The sequence below is a fragment of the Dermacentor silvarum genome, chromosome 6, assembly GCF_013339745.2.
Source record: "Dermacentor silvarum isolate Dsil-2018 chromosome 6, BIME_Dsil_1.4, whole genome shotgun sequence".
NCBI classification, from domain to species: Eukaryota; Metazoa; Arthropoda; class Arachnida; order Ixodida; family Ixodidae; genus Dermacentor; species Dermacentor silvarum.
This window is the reverse complement of record NC_051159.1, coordinates 176514630-176537776: the sequence shown is the minus strand read 5'-3', so window position 1 is coordinate 176537776 and position 23147 is coordinate 176514630. Positions and strand designations below refer to the sequence as shown.

The 23147-nt window shown below is 45.7% G+C and overlaps 1 protein-coding gene and 1 pseudogene across 1 annotated transcript in view; one reads left to right on the top strand and one right to left on the bottom strand.

Annotated features, from left to right (window-relative positions):
- The window catches only part of LOC119456444 (ATP-binding cassette sub-family G member 1-like), a 360487-nt gene that overhangs the window by 232948 nt on the left and 104392 nt on the right, over positions 1-23147 (top strand). The window lies entirely within an intron of this gene.
- Positions 1-23147, bottom strand: part of LOC125946363 (uncharacterized protein DDB_G0271670-like) — a 38138-nt pseudogene that overhangs the window by 962 nt on the left and 14029 nt on the right.

The window sequence follows — 23147 nt, the reverse complement described above, 5'->3', positions numbered from 1 at the left end:
AAATTGCGTCCGCATGGTCTGCATGCGTAACGAAGACACGTGCACAGCGACGCCAACGCAAAACGCATTGGTAAGTAACCCAACCACCCCGAGAGTTTGTGACGCTCTGAGAAGGCTCACTCTGGCCGCTCGCTTTATTACTGCCGAACTAGCGCTCGCTTTATTGCTGTCGAACTAGTGCACCCGGCTTAACACACCCATGTGAAAGGCGGAAAAAGATCTACATTTGTCCGTGTGAACATCGACAGCACTACTACTACTACTACTACTACTACTACTACTACTACTACTACTACTACTACTGCTGCTGCTGCTGCTGCTGCTGCTGCTGCTGCTGCTGCTGCTGCTGCTGCTGCTGCTGCTGCTGCTGCTGCTGCTGCTGCTGCTGCTGCTGCTGCTGCTGCTGCTGCTGCTGCTGCTGCTGCTGCTGCTGCTGCTGCTGCTGCTGCTGCTGCTGCTGCTGCTGCTGCTGCTGCTGCTGCTGCTGCTGCTGCTGCTGCTGCTGCTGCTGCTGCTGCTGCTGCTGCTGCTGCTGCTGCTGCTGCTGCTGCTGCTGCTGCTGCTGCTGCTGCTGTGCTGCTGCTGCTGCTGCTGCTGCTGCTGCTGCTGCTGCTGCTGCTGCTGCTGCTGCTGCTGCTGCTGCTGCTGCTGCTGCTGCTGCTGCTGCTGCTGCTGCTGCTGCTGCTGCTGCTGCTGCTGCTGCTGCTGCTGCTGCTGCTGCTGCTGCTGCTGCTGCTGCTGCTGCTGCTGCTGCTGCTGCTGCTGCTGCTGCTGCTGCTGCTGCTGCTGCTGCTGCTGCTGCTGCTGCTGCTGCTGCTGCTGCTGCTGCTGCTGCTGCTGCTGCTGCTGCTGCTGCTGCTGCTGCTGCTGCTGCTGCTGCTGCTGCTGCTGCTGCTGCTGCTGCTGCTGCTGCTGCTGCTGCTGCTGCTGCTGCTGCTGCTGCTGCTGCTGCTGCTGCTGCTGCTGCTGCTGCTGCTGCTGCTGCTGCTGCTGCTGCTGCTGCTGCTGCTGCTGCTGCTGCTGCTGCTGCTGCTGCTGCTGCTGCTGCTGCTGCTGCTGCTGCTGCTGCTGCTGCTGCTGCTGCTGCTGCTGCTGCTGCTGCTGCTGCTGCTGCTGCTGCTGCTGCTGCTGCTGCTGCTGCTGCTGCTGCTGCTGCTGCTGCTGCTGCTGCTGCTGCTGCTGCTGCTGCTGCTGCTGCTGCTGCTGCTGCTGCTGCTGCTGCTGCTGCTGCTGCTGCTGCTGCTGCTGCTGCTGCTGCTGCTGCTGCTGCTGCTGCTGCTGCTGCTGCTGCTGCTGCTGCTGCTGCTGCTGCTGCTGCTGCTGCTGCTGCTGCTGCTGCTGCTGCTGCTGCTGCTGCTGCTGCTGCTGCTGCTGCTGCTGCTGCTGCTGCTGCTGCTGCTGCTGCTGCTGCTGCTGCTGCTGCTGCTGCTGCTGCTGCTGCTGCTGCTGCTGCTGCTGCTGCTGCTGCTGCTGCTGCTGCTGCTGCTGCTGCTGCTGCTGCTGCTGCTGCTGCTGCTGCTGCTGCTGCTGCTGCTGCTGCTGCTGCTGCTGCTGCTGCTGCTGCTGCTGCTGCTGCTGCTGCTGCTGCTGCTGCTGCTGCTGCTGCTGCTGCTGCTGCTGCTGCTGCTGCTGCTGCTGCTGCTGCTGCTGCTGCTGCTGCTGCTGCTGCTGCTGCTGCTGCTGCTGCTGCTGCTGCTGCTGCTGCTGCTGCTGCTGCTGCTGCTGCTGCTGCTGCTGCTGCTGCTGCTGCTGCTGCTGCTGCTGCTGCTGCTGCTGCTGCTGCTGCTGCTGCTGCTGCTGCTGCTGCTGCTGCTGCTGCTGCTGCTGCTGCTGCTGCTGCTGCTGCTGCTGCTGCTGCTGCTGCTGCTGCTGCTGCTGCTGCTGCTGCTGCTGCTGCTGCTGCTGCTGCTGCTGCTGCTGCTGCTGCTGCTGCTGCTGCTGCTGCTGCTGCTGCTGCTGCTGCTGCTGCTGCTGCTGCTGCTGCTGCTGCTGCTGCTGCTGCTGCTGCTGCTGCTGCTGCTGCTGCTGCTGCTGCTGCTGCTGCTGCTGCTGCTGCTGCTGCTGCTGCTGCTGCTGCTGCTGCTGCTGCTGCTGCTGCTGCTGCTGCTGCTGCTGCTGCTGCTGCTGCTGCTGCTGCTGCTGCTGCTGCTGCTGCTGCTGCTGCTGCTGCTGCTGCTGCTGCTGCTGCTGCTGCTGCTGCTGCTGCTGCTGCTGCTGCTGCTGCTGCTGCTGCTGCTGCTTCTTCTTCTTCTTCTTCTTCTTCTTCTTCTTTCGTCGTCGTCGTCGTCATCGTCTTGCACGCCGTGTCGGGATGTGGTTCAGAGTGTGCAGTTGCATGGCAGGAGCCTGGCAAAATACGAAGAGGAGGAGGAGGAAAACATTTATTAAGAGAAAAAAAAAAAAACAAGAAACAAGCAGGCGTCTTCCTGCTTGTGTTGGGAGGTGCCCTCAGTCCAGGGCTCTTGCGGCTCTTGCTGTCTCCCGGGCCCGCCGCACCAGTTGTTGCTGGTCACGAGGGTCCGAGCTAGTCAGCACGGCCTCCCACTGCTCGGGTGTGGGGTTGGGTATATGCGGGGCTACCTGTATATTAAATACGAAAGGCGACGCGAGAAACTCGTTTGGACCTTTCCATCGCCGGTCGTCAGTAATGCCGCCTGGAGCTCCCTTGGCGTAGGGACAATATCATTTTGACAGCTATAATACTCTTTGACCCCCCGCAGTAGCATTGCTGAAACCGCAGTTCTTACCTTTCTACTATGGTTCAATAGCCCTGAGCGATACTAGAAAGGTAACGATAGGAACGATAGTAGAAATCGTAGTAGTAATCGTAGTAATCGTAGTGTAGTGGTAGTAATCATAGTGATCGAACGATAGTAGAACGATAGTAGAAAGGAACGATTTCGATGGGGGCAAAATGCGCAAACACCCGTGTACTTAGATTTAGGTGCACGTTAAAGAACCCCAGGTGGTCCAAGTTTCCGGAGTCCCCCACTACGGCGTGCCTCATAGTTGTATCGTGCTTTTGGCACGTAAATCCCCATAATTAATTAATTAATTATGGCCACAATAGTCCGGAGGGAAGGTAGGGAGAGGAGGCATGATAATTGGTAGAACCAATGCAGCGACGAAAGGAATAAAGGACAGCCTTGCAACTCTTCGCTCGCAGTTCCCACACATGTGGGGGAGAGCGGGAGAGGGAAAAGGTGGCTTGAGAAGACGAGGAAATGCTACTACAGACGACAGCGGTTGCGGAACAACTGGATCAATTTAAGTTCAAGGTACGGTGCCGTACGTGTCTGCTATTTCGGAAAAATAAACACCATGCAAATTTGTCAAGCGGACAACTGATTTACGGCGCACATACACAAAGCCGCATTCACACGGCACACGATGCGACGTGCCGTGTGAATGCTAACCTTCTCGGAGGTTATGAACAATGGGGCACAACAACGCCTCAAGCAAACACGCCTCGTTGCGTGTTCTGTGTACTACGCAGTAGTAGCCCTGTAATTCAATTAAAGTGTAACACTTCAGCCACGATGCGATGTGCCGTGTGAGGCAATGACAATGCTAACCTTCTCGAAGATTATGAAAAATAGTGCACAAGATAAGGTTGGTAATATCGATGAATGATTAATAGATTAAATCTATCCCGCAACACGACTAATCCTCATCGATGTCCACCTTTCATTTAATCAACTTAATCGATTAGGCCTGTTTGATTATACGTTTTCGAAAATTTGATAGGAGTGTTGCGAAAATTTTGAAATCGTACTGGAATGGCGGCGCACGAGTATGGACTGTGCGGCTGTGGTAGAGCGACTGTCGACTGTTTTTCCGAGTCCTGAGTGATGCCGAGCCGAGCGCTTTCCCTCTTTTCCCCAACACCACACACGCCGATAGAAGCCGGAGGCTTGAAATGCGCTCGCAATTCCGGGCATACTATAGCAACCGAGTCGTTGATCGTCGTGCCACTCCCAGTCCACTAAAGACGTGGCACAGCATGTGTGCCGGTTTAGAGCATGTATATGGCATAGCGATGGAGTTCATGTCGATTCCAGCAAATCTATGGCGTCCGAGCATCTATTATCGCATGCTGGTTGTGTGGCCATTCAAAGAAAGGGTCGGTTTCACCCAAACATCCCAGCTAATTGACATTCCATCACTCTGTAGAAAAGAGCATGTGGTTTAAAATCCTAAACTAGTAATTTTATTTTCCCCTGTGCATATTGCAATTTCTTACACGTTTCAGTTGGACTCCACCTTTCAGTGTTGCCATTTTTCATATTTCTTGTTCAACTGTACTGTGCAGGGATTCACTAGTACCATATATCTTATTTAATCCTGCACTAAGTGCCATTTTATAACATATATTATTTATTTTTTCAAAATACACTAGTGCGAAATATATTTTATTCTTTAACACGTTTAGAATTATACTTTATCAAACGTCCATAGATTGGTGCTTCAAACTTGGTTTCACCTATCAAACATTAAAATAGGGTCGTACAAAAGTAGACAACTGTGTGTCAACCTTTTTAAAAGTGCCCGGCAAAAATTTCGATTATTCAATTAATCAATAAAAAACCTTGCATCGAAAGCGATCAATCGATTAAAGGCTCAAATGACGAACAATTATTTGTTAATCGAACAAAAAAATATTCAGCCATTCCTCGTACAACATCGCCTGAAACAAACACGTCGCGCTGTGTCTTCTGTGTATTACGTAGAAAAACTGCAGTGGTGCACGCAAGGTAACCTTTATCATCAACTCACCACTCTCGTATTGTTCTAAACGCTGAAGAAATTAAACATTCACCGTCATCATCACCTCTAATTATCGTGAATCAAAGCAAACAGCACAGAAAGCTTCGCTTACGTCGATTCCCACAGTGCGTGGAATCCGCTTAATTTTTTTCTCCTTTAGATTCCTGACAACCCTTGCTTTATGTAGAGTCTACGTAGAAAGCATACTGGCCAAGTTCACTAATGACGAAGAATTGCGCTGGCTGAATTCAATATTCTCGCAAAGACAACGTTTGGTGTACGATCATATATATTGATCACAGGGTCAAACATAACAAACGTTTCCTTGTTTTGTATCGTTTCCCTGCCAGCTCACATTTGTACGCACGCAGAGGTGGACAGTGACAGCGAACTAATTGGCTTCGTCTGTACTCTCTCTTTCGTGAAACAATCTGCGGCGCGTGAGCTCCCCCCCATACGACCCTCGAATCACTTTTCAACTACATATACACAGTTCTGGCAAAAAAGATCGCTCGAAAAACAATCAAGTTTTGACGCAGGACCGACCTTTAATTTTCAGGACTTTCCGACCTCTAACACACGTGATAACGAACTTGACCTGTAGAGCACAATGAATGCAATGAGGACGCCCTGATGAGGTGCTAGCAAAAAAGGAGAGGAGGGTGGTAGCGAGGGGGCGATTTTGGTGAAGGCAACACAGCAGAGTTTTGTTGTTGCTCTTTAGCCGTCAGTCAGCGCCAAAAGAATATGAAAAAAAAATGGTCAAACGACGGGACATGCTTTCTTCTGTTCGAGAGCATAATTCCAGAGCGCGATCTGGCTGTCTGTTTTCTAACAGCGGCGCTCGGGCGTAGCATTTGTCGACATTAGAAAGTTATAGTGTAGCGTACGCAACTATAGCGTACGCTATACGCTATAGTACAGCGTACGTTACTGTACTATAGCGTTACTGTACTATAGCGTACGCTATACGCTATAGTACAGCCGCAGCGTACGCCATACGCTATAGTACAGCGTACGCTAAGCAGCGCACGTTTATAGTTTACAGTTTTAGTTTAGCGTACGCTATACCATTGCGTACGCTATAAAATAGCGGGTCGTCACTGCGCATGCGCAGAACGCTAAACGACCCATAGCGTATAGCGTACACGCTATTTCTCAGATTTAGCGTTACCGTCTTTGCGTGGTTTGCGTAGTTAACGTTAAACATGGCGGCGGTCTCCGCTGCCCGTTTCGAGTTGAATTTGGCGTGGCTTTTGTAGAATTCGCTTCGTTCGTAGCAAATGACTGCGTAAACGGCTTTCGCTTAGTCTCAGTCCGCTTCGACGCCAGTGTATTATGGATAACCTTGTGAAGTTTTCGATATTATAATAAGTTTATTTGTCATCATACATATTAGATGGGAGGACGGAAGGAAAAAAGCTGCTCATATGCAGCTTGACCAGCCCACTGCCCCGGATTTGTTTATTTGGGCAGAAGCAGCATATCAACGCATAAAAGTATACACAAAATTGGCACAGTAAGTGAAATGTAACAAACAAGGTAATGGTGGTGTCTTGAACAAAAACAGATTCTATTAACAATACAAACCACGGAACAAGATGAAATCACAGCGAAAGGAAGTGTGCAGAATTAAGCACTGTACATAATGCGGAGATCCCGATAAGAACAAGAAAATAAATCGAAGCCATCTAATTCGTGGGCGTTCAAAAGACGGGGTAACGTGTAAGATAATCGTTGTTGTCCGGTATTAAGACGAGGGGTATGAACTAACCAGCTTTCTGCATATCTAGTTGGGTAGCATGGTCGCTTCTCGTTTCAAACGACACGAAGCCTAACGAGGTAGCAAAAACGCCCCCCCCCCCCCCCCCCTCCACCGCATAAGAGTCTAAAAAGATTGACGGACAAGCCTTTCATTTTCGACAGGGCAGACAGCAGCACAGAATGTGTTCTACACTTTCTCTGCAACCACAGGCACCGCACTAAACCGCACCGCTCATAACCAGCTACACGGAAGGTCTTTCTCATTGGACAAGGACCATGATATCGCACATATCAGCTGCAGAAGACCACAAAGGCGTTGCTGAGCTCAATGGCGTGGGTTCGATCCTAGCTGCGGCAGCCGCTTTTCGATGGGGACGAAATGCAAGAACGTTCCCGTACATAGGTGCAGGCGCACGTTAAAGAAACCCAGGTGGTCAAAAGTCTCCCACACTACGGCACCAAGAGTCCCATCAACGTTCTAATAATGTTACAAGATTGCAACGGGACGCTGACTGTGACCAAAGTTCCCGCTGTGCCACATCCAGAGGCACACATACAGTCATGACTCTTTATTAAGGACACTTGTCGAAGGAAAAAAAATGTAAATAAAATTTGACTCTGCACATGGCACGGTGCACTAGAATTAAAATTTCATAAATTTGAGCGAGTTGAAGAGCGTTATTCTGGTCGCCGTGTTATCTTAAAAAAAATCGCAGTGCAGTGCTTTGACCACGGCTGTGACGGACTATGACGAAAGCTTCGCGTTGATGACATTCCCAAAGATAGCTTTCGTTCAAAGAAAGTTTGTCTCAGAAAGCGCCTAAATGCTTCAGAGAGCACGTGGGTGTCGTGGCGGAAGAGCCGACGGCCAATGTTCTGGCAGCGGTGCGTTTTGCCGCCTGCAGAATGTCGCGCGCATTCAACAGCTTGCGGGGCTTTCGGCTCTTGTTTTAGGTTCCGTCCATACAGACACCGCCCATATTGAACAAGCAAAAATACGTGAGAATGTACGAGCTTTGTGAGTTTTCGCCCGGTGCACTGTCCGGATCGAGTCCGAGTCCCCACATTGCCCAGGCACAAATGCATTGGGAAAAAAAAAAACGGTTGCCGCCAAAAGTTTCCGGAATTCGAATCGTTCTTATTGAAGAGCGCCATAATAATGAAGCACTGCTACATGTGCGGTTAACGTCTTCACAACTCGATTTCTTCTAAATAATGACTGATATACTTCAATGCATCGTCCCGTCAGTATATTTAGATTGTTCATTATTTTTGACCTCTTAGTATATTTTTTCCGTTACTTTCTTTCTCGCCCACCCTTTCCCGTAAGATCTTGTTATTCACCATGCCCTTCAGCATGTATACGGTAAAATCCGGCCGAAATCTCTGCTGGCGGTAACGGGATGCTAGGCGCTGGTTTAAAGCTGCTGTTCTGGTTACCTAGAGAACAGTATTTAGGTGATTCAAACCTGATGGAACACCGAGAAAGACAGACAGAGAAAGAAGGATTAATTAAAGGCACGGAGTAACACTGCAGATCACGTTCATATATTGGGCCAAATTTTTATTCTTCAAACGAATGTAAAATCTGAATATCAAAGCAAAGTAATTGCGCTGTTGTTTATTTCTTCGGTTTCCTTTCCGATAACTAACCCCGCGATGCTAACATGAACTTTCCTCCCTCGTCGTCACTGAGTGGACCGTCATGAATACAAGGAATGTTCCCGCTAAAGTCCCTATATAAGAAAAGTGCCGCCATCCTTTGATCAACGCCGCTTCTCTCTCTCCTGTATCTCTGATTGGACGATGATAGCGCGCGCTTTCACTTCTTTATTGACCCTTTTCGCGGAGCAGTTTGTTTTAGAGAAACGAGATGGCGCTCACGGCGGCGCGCCATACCTCTCCTCAGCGAGAACGCACGAATACGAAACCATTACCGCTTCTACCTTGCTTCTGTGCGATCAGCTGTCGGAAATGCAACTGAGTTTTCGCTAACAGACTGTGCTCCAATCATGCTAGATTGAATCATGTGGATGGAAGACGTGCGCAGTAGTTGGCTGCAAAAATAGTGACTTACATGTTAAGGAATAGAATGAATATGTGTGGCCAAGCTCGCGGACCACTGCTGCAACTGTCCGAACGTGTTACCGGCACTTCGTGATGTACAGCTTTCGTTGAGAATACAGAAATTTGCACATCCGCCAGCCTTGTATCATTAACCTTCAAAGAAAGGGCTTCATCCCCAGAACGTCGGCAAGAGTGACTACCACTCATTAAAGAATGACAAAGGAAGTAGCGCCGCTTCCTGTCATAGTAAGTTTCGCGCACGTTATCTATACACATCTGTCCCAAATGGCAGGGAAACTTACGCCCACTCTATCGCCGACGTATGAAGAATAAGTGAATGGGCGCACACTTGAATATATGCGCACTGTATACGCACAATAAATGACGGACTACACCTATGGCGCACGAATGGTTGAAGCTGAATGTTTCTTGACGGTTCACAAGAGTAAGCGAGTTACTAGCTGTAATATATATTTGCTACAAGGTATTACAATGTATAGAACAGCTACGTTTCAAGCCTTGTGCGTAGCAAGAACAAATTTATCGGAACTGAGCACCACCCGCGAGCGATTAGGCAGAAAATAATCAGATAGTGGCCGCACCGAGAAACTTCACTGAGTCAGAAACTGGCAAGCTACTGCTTCAAAATATTTTTCGAATAAAGAACAAAGAGCAAAACACACTAATCCTGACTGAATTTATAATCGGAAAGCTTGGATAGCTTGGAATAAATATTTAGCCCCGCTTTTAGAAGAAGCACCACATACGCAGCTTGCGCCGTTTGGACATAGCTTAATCAGCTCCGAAAGCGCTTTTGCATGTTGTCTGAAGCTGTGATCAAAGCTTCGTGTCGTCCACCTAGTCACCGCCTACGATATCTCCCAAAACAGAGTTTTTCTAAGCCGCGCCGTCGTCATACACTTCCATTGTAAACAAGGAGGCAACGGAAGCAGTTGAGGCAAGCAATGGACGCGTCACCACTTGATCAAACATGGCAGCGCCCACGGGATCGCCGCGAAAAGGGTCAATATTTTGTTTTTTTCCGCCTCAGAGCCATGTTGAAAGTCCTCTGCGCAGCCGCAGTCGCCGGCGGCGGCGGCGGCGGCGCACGCCCGGCCTGAAAGCTTCAACGTGGACTTTCTAGGTGCGCCACCGTCGACTTGCTTTCGCAAGCAAAAAGTAAAGAAAAAAAAAACAAGCGCTTTAGGAGAGGAGACGGCGGAGGAAAGAGTAGATGGCGGTACTTTTCTTATATAGAGACTTTAGTTCCCGCGAGTCTGGAATGCCACCGCTGTGGAAGGCATTTGGTTCCGCGCCCACGCTTTCCTCGGGCTTCGGTACAGATCATAGTAAACTTTAATAACCGGTAATTGCTCGGTAAGGCAGAGCGCATTCCATTGTCCTGCCTGGGCACCAATAATCCAGCTCGTTTAAGAATTCAACATAGCTGCGTCAAATAATGCGTACAATTTGCCCCAGTGCACTCTGCGCCGGTTGGAGAAGCTTCAAAAACAGCTATGGTTCTCGCGCCTCGTTTACCATTGTTCACACATGCACACATGTTTGCAGTTATTTTCGAAACGTTTACAAAGTGCGCCGGAAGCGTCTAGCATCTCGAAATGGCTTGTAATGTGCGTGCCACATTGCTGGATTTGTTTCTGTGACATCCTCATTGTACATCACGTTGACTGTGACCTCCTACTGAAAATATATATATATATATGAGTGAGGATCTGACGCATGACATATGGAGCGACGCGCTCACGGCGTGCGAAGTGGGATTCCTGTAGTTACTGTTCGTGAGGCGGTCCCTTATATATATTTAGTTCAATGTCACAAGGCCAAATTCCAAACGTTATCGGCAGGCATTTCGTTCATCGCTAGTGACTAATTCCGCCGTCGCGCTATTGAAGAACTGTGGGCGTAGATCCCTTTTGCAAGCTACAGCCTTGTCGTGCCTAAGGACTGAACGACATCGCGAAACTTCGTTGTGTGCTTAGCAGAAACCATGACCGACCGTCGCATTTGCTATTAGAGGGCTCTTTCCAGCATTTATTTTACTGCAAGGCTATTTTGCTTCCGCTCTGTCAAAAAGAACGATGTTTGCAGGTGTTCCCGCCAATTTCTCTTATACATCGTTTATGTTTAAAGAGAAAAGGGGTACGTTAGTTTCGGCGTTCTAGTGAAGGAATGGAATTAGGTATTATTAGCAAACAACTTTATTTTGGAAAACCGTGGGTAGATACACTTCAAAAAGAGTATGACAGAAAAGACAACAATAATTAAAACGATAACGAGTGAAAAAAAAAGGGGGGGGTGCACTTCATGTTATTAGGTAAGCGTTTATGGAGCAGCGATTTCGCAGCCCCTTCTTGCACATGTGGCATCGAGAATTAGAATAAACCAATAGCAAACAACAAAACGTTTACAAATATTAGAACATATAATTGTAAAGTTTATGTTATAACTATATTAAGTGTAGCAAATATTGTATATCAACTTTAATGCAACCGCTTCCCCAACGAATAATGTGTTTCCTGTCAGAATCATTTCATCATATCTTTAATTATGAATCCGGCATTGATAAAGCAATTATATGATAAGATATTGTACTTCTCAGTAACATGTCCACATCAGTAAAGACCACGTGATTAGTTGTAGCAAAGATGTTCCATATGAGAGCTAGTTCTTTCTTTCGTGAATGGAATTGTTGGGATGCCAACTATTATCAGTGTTCTCCTCGGCCTTGCAGCACGCTTGTTTTGCTTGAATATACAAGCTCAGACGTTCTTTGTTTTGCATATCTGCACAATTAAAGGGAAAATGAGAGATCCGCCCAATCGTAGCAATTGCTACAAAGGAAACCCATACGGCTTCCTCGAAAGAAAAGCCTCGCAGTTGAAGAAAAATTCGTCCTGGTCTGGGACTCGAACCCGGGACCACCGCCTTTCCGGGGCAGCCACTCTACCATCTGAGCTAACCAGGCGGCTAGCAGATGGCAGGGCGAAGTCGAATGCATCAACAACTCGAAGCAAAGGCAAGTGTTTGACGTAATAGTTCAGCGGAAACCCGCTAGGTGGAGAGAAGTAATTAAAGGAAAAATGAGACATCCACCCAATCGTAGCAGTTGCTACAAAGGAACCGATACGGATTCCTCGAAAGAGAATCATCGCAGTTGAAGAAAAATTCGCCTTGGTCCGGGACTCGAACCCGGGACCACCGCCTTTCCGGGGCAGCCGCTCTACCATCTGACAACTACACAATAATTTCGTCCTTGCTATTTTTTACAGTAACACTAGCCTTGACAAGTAAGGCAAATGCATCAACATATAGGCGTTATTTAATCAGTTAATTAGGTAACTGAATAATAGTAATTACTTAATTTATTTTTTCGAAAATACTGTGGGTGGGGAGCACTTGCAGAGGACAGGTTGAAATAACGATTATAAGTTAAAACATAAGCGCGTAGTCAGGTGAGTCAGATGTTGAGGCAATAGGAGCTTGCAGTGTGACACGAACTCAGCCCATCAATGGACCAGAGGTCATATGCGCGATGCGACGATTACCGGCAATATTGCGTGCATCTACGAGGGCGAGTCAAATGAAAGTGAGCCAATGCCAATATATGACAAACGGGGTACTTTATTTAAAAGTAGTCTTCATGAGCATTTAGACATTTGCCCCACTGACTAACGAGTCGCGTGATTCCCGTCTCATATAACTCCTTGGGTTGCTGCTTCAAAAAGTCTTTAACTGACTCTTTCACGTCATCGTCCGACTCGAATCTGATTCCCTTGAGCTGTTTATTTCAATTGCCCGAAAATGTGGAAGTCGCAAGGCGATAGGTCTGGGCTGTATGACAGATGTTTTGTGTTAACCACATCAGTGACGTGGAGACGGGCATTGTCGGGGAGCAAGATGACCCCATTCGTCAATTTTCCACGTCGTTTGTTCTTGATTGCGCCACGCAGCCGATCCAGCGTTTCACAATATCGGAAACGATTGATAGTCTCTCCAGGTTTAGCAAATTTGATCAGTAATGGCCCCTGACGATTGAAAAAAATATATCAATAGCACCTTTCCGGCGGAAACGAGAGCCTTTGCTTTCTTTGGATTTACCCGCCGTGGTTGCTCAGTGGCTATGGTGTTGGGCTGCTGAGCACGAGGTCGCGGGTTCGAATCCAGGCCACGGCGGCCACATTTCGATGGGAGTGAAATGCGAAAACACCCGTGTGCTTAGATTTAGGTGCACGTTAAAGAAACCCAGGTGTTCCAAATTTCCGGAGTCCACCACTACGGCGTGCCTCATAATCAGATCGTGGTTTTGGCACGTAAAACCCCATAATTTAATTTCATTTCTTTAATTTGCTGTCTTTGGAGGTGGTGAATTCGAATGTTTCCACTGTAAGCTTTGCCGTCAGGTTTCAGGCTCGTAGTATAGTGGCACCATGATTCGTCCCTAGTCACAATTGCAGACAAGAAGTCGTCACCCTCATTCTGATACCGGATCAGATGAGTCAAGGCAGCGCCGAACCTCTCCGTCTTCTGGCGGTGGTTCAAATTCTTGGGCATCCATTGCGCACACAAGAGCCGATAACCTAGATGGTCATGAATTATGGTGTGAACCGAACCGTGACTGATGTTCACTCACTCTTATAGTTCATCGATGCTCATCCACCGTTCTTGTCTAATCAGCTCATCAACCATTGCAAATGTGTTGGGGGTGATTGCACGGTGGCTTTGGTCCGGTCTTGGATATTGGAGTTCGCTGTCACTGTCCACCTCTGCGTGCGTACAAATGTCAGCTGACAGGGAAACGAAACAAAACAAGGAAACGTTTGTTATGTTTGACCCTGTGATCAATATATATGATCGTACACCAAACGTTGTCTTTGCGGGAATATTGAATTCAGCCAGCGCAATTCTTCGTCATTAGTGAACTTGGCCAGTATGCTTTCTACGTAGACTCTACATAAAGCAAGGGTTGTCAGGAATCTAAAGGAGAAAAAAATTAAGCGGATTCCACGCACTGTGGGAATCGACGTAAGCGAAGCTTTCTGTGCTGTTTGCTTTGATTCACGATAATTAGAGGTGATGATGACGGTGAATGTTTAATTTCTTCAGCGTTTAGAACAATACGAGAGTGGTGAGTTGATGATAAAGGTTACCTTGCGTGCACCACTGCAGTTTTTCTACGTAATACACAGAAGACACAGCGAGACGTGTTTGTTTCAGGCGATGTTGTACGAGGAATGGCTGAATATTTTTTTTGTTCGATTAACAATTAATTGTTCGTCATTTGAGCCTTTAATCGATTGATCGCTTTCGATGCAAGGTTTTTCATTGATTAATTGAATAATCGAAATTTTTGCCGGGCACTCTTAAAAAGGTTGACACACAGTTGTCTACTTTTGTACGACCCTATTTTAATGTTTGATAGGTGAAACCAAGTTTGAAGCACCAATCTATGGACGTTTGATAAAGTATAATTCTAAACGTGTTAAAGAATAAAATATATTTCGCACTAGTGTATTTTGAAAAAATAAATAATATATGTTATAAAATGGCACTTAGTGCAGGATTAAATAAGATACATGGTACTAGTGAATCCCTGCACAGTACAGTTGAACAAGAAATATGAAAAATGGCAACACTGAAAGGTGGAGTCCAACTGAAACGTGTAAGAAATTGCAATATGCACAGGGGAAAATAAAATTACTAGTTTAGGATTTTAAACCACATGCTCTTTTCTACAGAGTGATGGAATGTCAATTAGCTGGGATGTTTGGGTGAAACCGACCCTTTCTTTGAATGGCCACACAACCAGCATGCGAGAATAGACGCTCGGACGCCATAGATTTGCTGGAATCGACATGAACTCCATCGCTATGTCAAATACATGCTCTAAACCGGCACACATGCTGTGCCACGTCTTTAGTGGACTGGGAGTGGCACAACGATCAACGACTCGGTTGCTATAGTATGCCCGGAATTGCGAGCGTATTTCAAGCCTCCGGCCCTACTGGCCCTACTGCCAGTAGGACCGGCAAGGGAGCGTGTTTAACCAACGATACTACCCCTACAGGGACACCACCACCACAGGCATGCAATGGCAAAGCTTCTACTGTTAGAAAAAGCATTGTGAAACAGAGTAAAATGCCTCCATTACCTGAAGACGATATTAAGATCATCATCAGGATCCGTAGAGGACTTAATATTTCCAGATTGGGCATTACAAGAGTGGCTGACGCAATAACAACGGCAGCTTTCATTGAGGCGTCCGGGCGAGAGAATGATATAAAATGCCCTAACTTGCAACAGAACATAGTTGTGGTCAGCACGCCACTCGAAGAGAATGCAACCAAGTATGCCACCATCAGAGATATTATCATCAATGACCATACCCATGAGGTTGCCGCATACAGGGCGGCACCGCACGAGACCTGTAAAGGCGTTATTAGAAACATCCCGCTCAGCGAGAACGAAGACGCACTCAACCGCAACATCGTTAATGTGCATAATCCTCTGGCCCTAGCAGCCAAACGAATTAGAGAGACCAATACGGTCGTCATTGCTTTCGACGGCAATAAAGTTCCAAACTACATAAGATACGGCAACGCCCTCATACGCAGCGCGCTATACCGCAAGCAGATAGACAACTGCTATGCCTGTGGACGACTGGGACATCGAGCGGATGTCTGCCATCACCAGATGAGCCCATCTGCAGGGGCTCTGGAACACCAAATCCCACGGAAGCACATAACTGCACCCCACAATGCTCCCTATGCGGAGAGGAACATATTACAACTTTCACGTCCTTCTTTGAACTGTTTGCTCTAACGCTTCACTGTGGTCAATGAAATGCTATGTTCACCGCACACGGACGATGACTAATTTCTTTTGGGGAAACACCTTCAGCTGTCAAAAACCACACGAAACCACGCTGTTCAACTTTGGAGCGTCCATTATGTCACGTAACCATGTTCAACCCAGTGTATGAGAGCATTAAAAAACATTTATCCTCAGACCTGCCTGTCGCTTTTGTGAATGAGAGATCCCTGTGTGCTACGCGCATGCATCACAGGTAATGGATCGAGCCATTATTCCGCGGGGTGGGTTGGCTCACTTTCATTTGACTCGCCCTCGTATTTTCGACTTTGCATCGTGCGATATTTTTAATACTTGTGCGCTAAATCTCTTGTTAGGGGCAAAAAAATGCTTCAAATTCAATTTTGAGTGACGTCTTCAGCGGTTTCCACGATGCTGCACAGACAGCTAGAGTTAGCACTATACTCATTGAAGAAATGCTATCGTAGTCATCAGAAAATTTATTCGAGTTATAACTTATAGCCTATACTATTCGCGTGGTTCTCCGGCACAGCTGTTAATAAGCAAACTAGGATTGTTACGGGTCGAAGACACGCAGTTAAGACAACTATAACTATATATCATTTGTGCAAGATGCTCAAAAAGGATTCAATAGGCACATATCTTACCTCGCAAAGCTTGGTCAAATAGTTTTAAAACTCCGGCAGATTACATCACACGAAAACGAGAATATTGGAAAGTACATGCTTACCACCCCAACTCGACACAATCCCTTCAGCACCGCACTACCACCTTGCTGAACAGTTCCTCGAAGAACAATACTGGTTTATGAGCATGAATGTAAGAGAATTAAATAGATTGGTATTTTTAGTAAAGATCTGAGTTCTTATAATCTGGAACAGTAATGTTCTAACGTTATTATTTATATGTATTTTGTTATCCTGGTTGACATTTCGTTTTGAATAAAAGATGTGCAGTGTGAGCGCGCTATAATTATACTTAGTCACTTTAAGTATAGAGTGCTTTTAAACAACTTACTTTTAACTACATGCGAGTGTTTTTTCTTACAAGATGTTTCTTTACTTTCTCGTTATTATAATCATTGGCCTGTACATTTCAGAGTTTGTTGTTTCATTAGCTGTCATACGGTCTTGTTCTGTATTGTTTTCTTTTTTTACTGGAATGTATGTCTACACATTCTGACTTGTACTTTGCGTTTTGTTTTGTTTCGTTTTTAAGAAGTGCGCCGCTTGCTCTATTCATGAAGGAGGGGAAAGAGGGCAAGCAAAGCTACATCTGCAGCTTTTTTCCCCTCTCCTTTTACATCAAAAACGGGCATAAAGTGTTATTATTTATCCCATACAATGCAAACGTGAGCAGCGTCATTTTCTAAGGAAATGATTTCTAGTGAACCTGTCGGTGTATTGTGACTAGGTCTCAGTGACGAATGAACAGTTGTCGAACAAGAAGCGGGAAATATAAGGAATGTTCGCGAAGCCCCACATAGATGCAAAGCTTGTAGTTACACTTTGCATTTACATAAGTTAGATGTTCGAGGCAATAGACAATCTAATATATTCACAACGATGGACGTTGACCATATCTTTATAGGCCAGAAACATAACTTATTTTATTTACTGAGGTGCTTCTTAGACTTTCTTGCAGGCATGTATTATTTCACAATCACAAGCAACAACGGCCAGTGTACAAGTTATGTAGAGTGAGGTCGCTCTCATAAGTGATTCGTCTCATGCAAAGCTTTTCTTTCAAAGAGGAAAAAAATTGCTAAATTGAAAATACACACACGATATTGATTCACACAACATGAACTCCACCGCTTTGAGTTGTCTGTAGATTGCACAGAATTGCCATTGTACGTTGACATCGTTTTGCATGTATTCTGAATATTCGTAAACCTTTAGTAGGCGCCTTTCTTTTATATGCGTGCAATGATTCGTCTTGACGCAAAGGCAATTAAGGCAGGATCACACATACGCATCTCGGGCTCATTTGGCACGCGCGAAGCTGAAAATATTCATGTCGTAACAAGTTCAAACGAGTAAAGAGCGCCATAGAGAACGAAACACCCAGTAATAAACGTTGCAGCGCCACGGCTCTTACTAAAACAACTTTTAAAAAAACATTAATAAGTGTAAGAGGAATAACGCGTCTTGCATAACAGCAGCACTATAAGGATAAAAAAGAGGAGGGTTGCGCATATGCCTTGGTTGGGAGCAACACGGAAAGAATGGACAATGAGCAATAAAATAGAATTAAAAACGCGGCACAGGCTACTTAAGCGGTGCCAGGCGTGGCGGAAGTTTGAAATTGAGGTCGTAAGTGAGTTCGAAGAATGTCGATGATAATCTCTTTTCTATTTGAAATCCAGGACAGATTCGAAGGATGTGCCGAACTGCTATACTACGATTTCACGCTTCATATTCGTACCTTCGTGTGGCAAAAATGTGGTTTTTGACAACAAAACCGCCGTCTTTTCATATTTTTTTTTCTTGTCACTAAGCTGCATACCATGCATCAACAAGGCCTAAATTCCCAAAATGTCGCATATTGTATGAACATACGTGCACGAAAACAATATGAAAGGCAAAGAGGAAAGAGAGAGAAAGCCAGGAGAGGAAAGGCAGAGAGGTGAAAGAGACGAACGTCCCGTTTGCTGCCCTGCACTGGGGTTGAGAGAAAGGGGGAACAGAAAGAGGAAAAGAGGGAGACAGTGCGAGCACGCGGGGGGATTCAGAGGAAGACTGTGTAAACGGTCACTCAGGCCGGTGCACTTCACGAATTGCACCCGAGCGCGGATAGCGTTTTTGCGCCAGCGACGGTTGTGGCCACGGTCCGAGTATCTTTGACTCAAAGAACGGTCTCAATTCCATCTTCCTGAGAGAGAGAGAGAGAGAGGCGTTGGATGTCGCTGCCAGGACAGATACACAACAGGTGTTCGATGGTTTCCTCACACTCACAGTAGTCGCATGTCGGGCTATTGGCCATTGCAATACAGTAGGAGTAAGCATTCATAGATGCCAATCCCAGCCGCAGGCGGTACAGCGACGTTGCTTCGCAGCCGGAAAGGCTACATGACACTTGCTGCCGTAGAGAGGGGTCCAGTTTACGCAGTCGACAATTGGATACACTCGCAGAACTCCACAGAATAGTTTATTTTTTGTTTCGGGCAAACAGACGAAGTTCCCTGGCAGCATCCGTCCTCGCCAAAGATATATTGGAAGTGTCTGGGTGTATTCGTGGGCATACCGGGCAGCCTTAATTTGTCAGCAAAGTCGTTGCCGATGATGCCTCAGTGAGCCGGAATTGCCACTGAAAGATGGTGTCACTGCCTGTTTACAGAGCATGATGGTGTTATCTCCTTATCTCCCTAATGGCGGTTACCATCTGCTTGCATGTTCTGTAACGTAAAGCAGACTGGAGGCTGTGACGGGGTGCTTTGGAATCACAGAACATGACCCATTTCTGTACCGTTTCATCTGTAATGTAGTTCAAAGCGGCTCGGAGGGCTGCATGTCCTGCTGTCCAACCTTGAATTTAACTGTGATCTGCTGCACTGGAACCGCGAAAGGCGGCTGCTGAGCTGTGAGGCGACGCCGAACCATCGGTATACAAGGCAAAGATAATTTGTTTAAAACGTCAGGACGAAAATGCTACACACACACACACCGAATCAACATCTACGTAAACATAAAACACGTACATGTATGAAGCACATCAGGCAGCTTTGCTTGTGCAGATAGCAAAGACTGAGAAGGACCATATGCGGATAATGGAAAAGTACGAAATATACAAGACGGAAAGGAAACAAACACGTAAATTGGCTATGAGAGGTAAAGTGAAGTTTATTTTGTACTTGTGACTGGACGAAAACCAAACTAAACACACACATACAAAAGCGAGTTGTGCTCCTTCTGACACCCTATACGCGTTGTAAACAGTAATACCGCATTTTTCTGTATATTCGCCTGCGCGTTGTCACGTATCGCACTTGTTTCCAAACAATTAATTTAGTATGGACCCTTTTCTCCATTTTGTGGAAGCAATATTAGAAAATTATAGATATAAAGTAGAAAATAACGAGCCAAGAGCGTCTGAATTGCCACAAGTGCAAAGATTTGACAAATCGCAAATGAACTGTCGTAGATTCTCATCGTAGCTGAAACGATTGCCGCGCCTGAGTTCCCTTCTGGTAATTTTTGAAGGAAACTATGCTCTGCACGTCAATATGCGCCACATCGCAGCTACTTCGAGTGTCATAGCAAACTATCATGAATGCGTTCCAGGCATTCTTTTTCTCCAAAAGTGCCATTTTCTTACTTCAGCTGACCTCATTTCTTCCCGCGATAGATGCAAATTTGCTGCTTATTTCTCATTACCTGACTCAAGGTCGCGTGTCGTTGGTGTTGTTCTTCGCCCGTCGAGGTACAGGAGTGCTGCGGAATGCACATTCTGTGTAGACGGCCGTTTTATGACACCATACATATACGAGGTGACCATTTTTAAGTTTTACGGCATTTATAAAAGATGCCTGTCACAAATAATATAGTTCTGGTCCTTGAGCTGTATTATTCACAGAGACGGACATTACTTGCACGAGAAAGTGAAACACATTTTGAACTAACTTACGAAAATTCCCTAATTAACTTGTTAATTAACTACTTCGCAGCCCATCTTGCAATTAACGAATTGCAGGCGATGAGTTTGCGAGGCGTATTCACTTGAAATGAATTTCCAGAATGACACCAGTTTGGAGATATGGGGCATCAAAATGGTCGTAAAAAATCATTGTTGTTCCACTTATTTTTTTTAATAACAAAACGCTCTTCCATGCACTAAAGCACAAAAGTAACTGGAACGCCCATGTATTTCATCCCACACTTTTGGAAATATCTCGAAACTGGTGTCACTCTGGAGGCTCACTTCAAGTGGATACATCTTTAAAACTCACCCGTTGCAATTCGCAAGTTGCAATATGTGCCGTAAATTAATTATTTAAGAAGATAATTAGTGAATGTGTTTCGATAGAAATAGAAAATGTGTTTTGGTTTCTCGTGCTAGTAATGTCCGCCTCTTCGAATAATCCAGCTTACGAACAAGAGAGATATATATGTATATATAAATGAGATGCGAAAGGCAGGGAGGTTACCTGGAAGATAGATATCCAGTTTGCTACCCTGCACTAGGGAAGAAGTAGGGGGAGACAAAATGTTACAAAATGTACACACACATAGAAAGAAAGGGAGATGAAACAAGAATTATACTATCTACTACAGGCGATTTTCTTTTCTAAATTCCGGAAAAATTAAAAGTGATCACCCGGTATATATGTATTCTTTTTTTGTTATATAGGAAGGCGAAGGTATTGTTGCGTGGATTGCTCCTCTTGGTCGCCATATTGAGGCAACATACATGTGAGAGCACCGTCAGCGAGTAGTCTGGATTTCATGCACTTCCATTTCATCCATTGTACGCCATACAACGGACGAAAGAACGACAGGACACGTGCTGCCTAACTGCCAACTACATTTTGACAGCAAACATTCCGCGGCTCATTTGCGCCACCACGACGCCCATGACACCCCTGTGCGCTCCAGGCATGCGAGCTGTCAATAAGAAAAACCGATTTCTGTAGCGCGTGTGTTCTCGACGCTCCGGATGAAGAAAGGTATCGCTTGATGTTCCATGAGTTTTCGTTGATATTTGCGCAGAGTAAATGTAGCAATTCTTATGGAGACACAGTTAAGCAGTGATTTGTTGTTATAGATGCATCTTATTTTACTTCGACAGAGATTCACATTCGGCAGACATGAACCGGCGGACGACGAGGCAGAGCGCTTTTTTCTTCAGGCGACGCAAGTGGACAAAAAAAAATATTCTGTGGTTTTACGCTCCCAAACCACGATCTGATTATGAGGCACGCCAGTAGTGGGGGACTCCAGAATAATTTGGACCACCTGGGGTTCTTTAACGTGGACCTCAATCTAAGTACACCGGTGTTTTCGCATTTCTCCCCCATCGAATGCGGCCTCCGTGGCCGGGATTCAATCCCGCGACCTCGTGCTTAGCAGCCCAACACTATGGTCACTAAGCAATCACGTCGGGTCCAAAATGAATACACAAATTGGGCTCCGCGGCTGGCATGTATTCTAAGTCCTTCATCACACATGCGACAGATACATTCGCGATGCCGGGCAGTGATAAAGGTTATTGAGCCTATAAAAATGATGCCACATTTAATGAAATGTACAGCTTCATTCACCTAAAATATTAGTTGCTTTGACCCCTGCTCGTGCATATGCACCGTTAGTGTGCCATTTGCACAATATCGCTCGTTCGCTAGTTGGTTTAAAAAAAGAGAAAGAAAAATAAGAAAGAAACTGTGATGTGCTAGGGAGCAAATCTTGTTGGCATGTAGTGCTTGCATATATACAGGGTAGTCCACGTAACTTCGGCCAAACTTTAAAAATATCCAAATACCACGTAGCTGGACAGAACCAAGGTAATGTTTTTTTTTGTCGTCGCTTGGAGATACTCATATTTCTTTTTTTTTTTGCATTCCAGCGAATGACAAAATTAGTCTTAATTAATTAATGAAATTCTCAAGTATTATAATTAGATGAAAAATGTCAATGAGAAAATTGCAGAGCGACATGAAAATCTTCCGATACAGCTTTCTGTTGCTCAATACGTGCTACATAAAAGTGCTTTTTTTTTTTTCGAGCGTGAAAGAAGCCCGCGAAAAGTGCCTCGAGTGACCAGCAGCACGGCAATTCTGTGTATTTGCGGGCTTCTTTCACGCTCGGAAAAACACTTTTACGTATCACGTATTGAGCAACAGAAAGCTGTATCGGGAGTTTGGATAAATTTACGTGGCACACCCTATATATGACCCCTATGCATATACGTCGAGCTGTTAAGCTCGACGTATATGACGACGTATAATTTCATTCATATAACTTTATTAGCTTTTTAATAATTCGGCTGAAATTAAGCAATCTTTAGAATTCTGGTTTTATTTTTGCCCATTTTTGCGGGAAGGTACTAAAGCTACGAAGCTGAGGTTTAAAACTAATAAAGGTACATAAATGAAATTTTGTGTCCTAAACGAAACTTAATATTACTTGAACTCTACTTTATCCAAAATTTAGCTTCTTTGAGCATGTAGTTGCCGGGCTGTTTACAACAGAAGATTGCGATATTTGGCAATTTTCAAAAGCAAATTATCCAAAAAGTAAAAATTCAAAATTATTTTGCTACGTCTAGGAACTAGATAAATATGTCCTAAAGCTACAGAGCAAGCTGCAATGCAGTAAGTGCGGTAGTTTTTTCTAAATATGGTCACAACTGAGACACAGTTCGCAAAACCCATGTATCTCATGCTTGTTCTTGAACGTTTATTTCTAAATCACAATAATAAATTTCTTTATATTATATATAGTTGGAATCTACAAGAATTGAGCTTTTTTATGGTATATACTACCACTTTATATCTTAACTAGAAGAGCCGCCACGCTTGCTCCAAAAGTACTGAAAACGGGGGGTGCGTGCCGCCGGAGTGGGACCGCCACCTTAACGGCACGACATGCATGAGCAAGAACAACGGAGAAGCAGCAGAAAATGTGTTAACTTTTCATGACTGTCTCTCAACTTATCAAAAATTGTTTCGAATGCTGTCACTTGTCCCAATGACGGTATTGTGA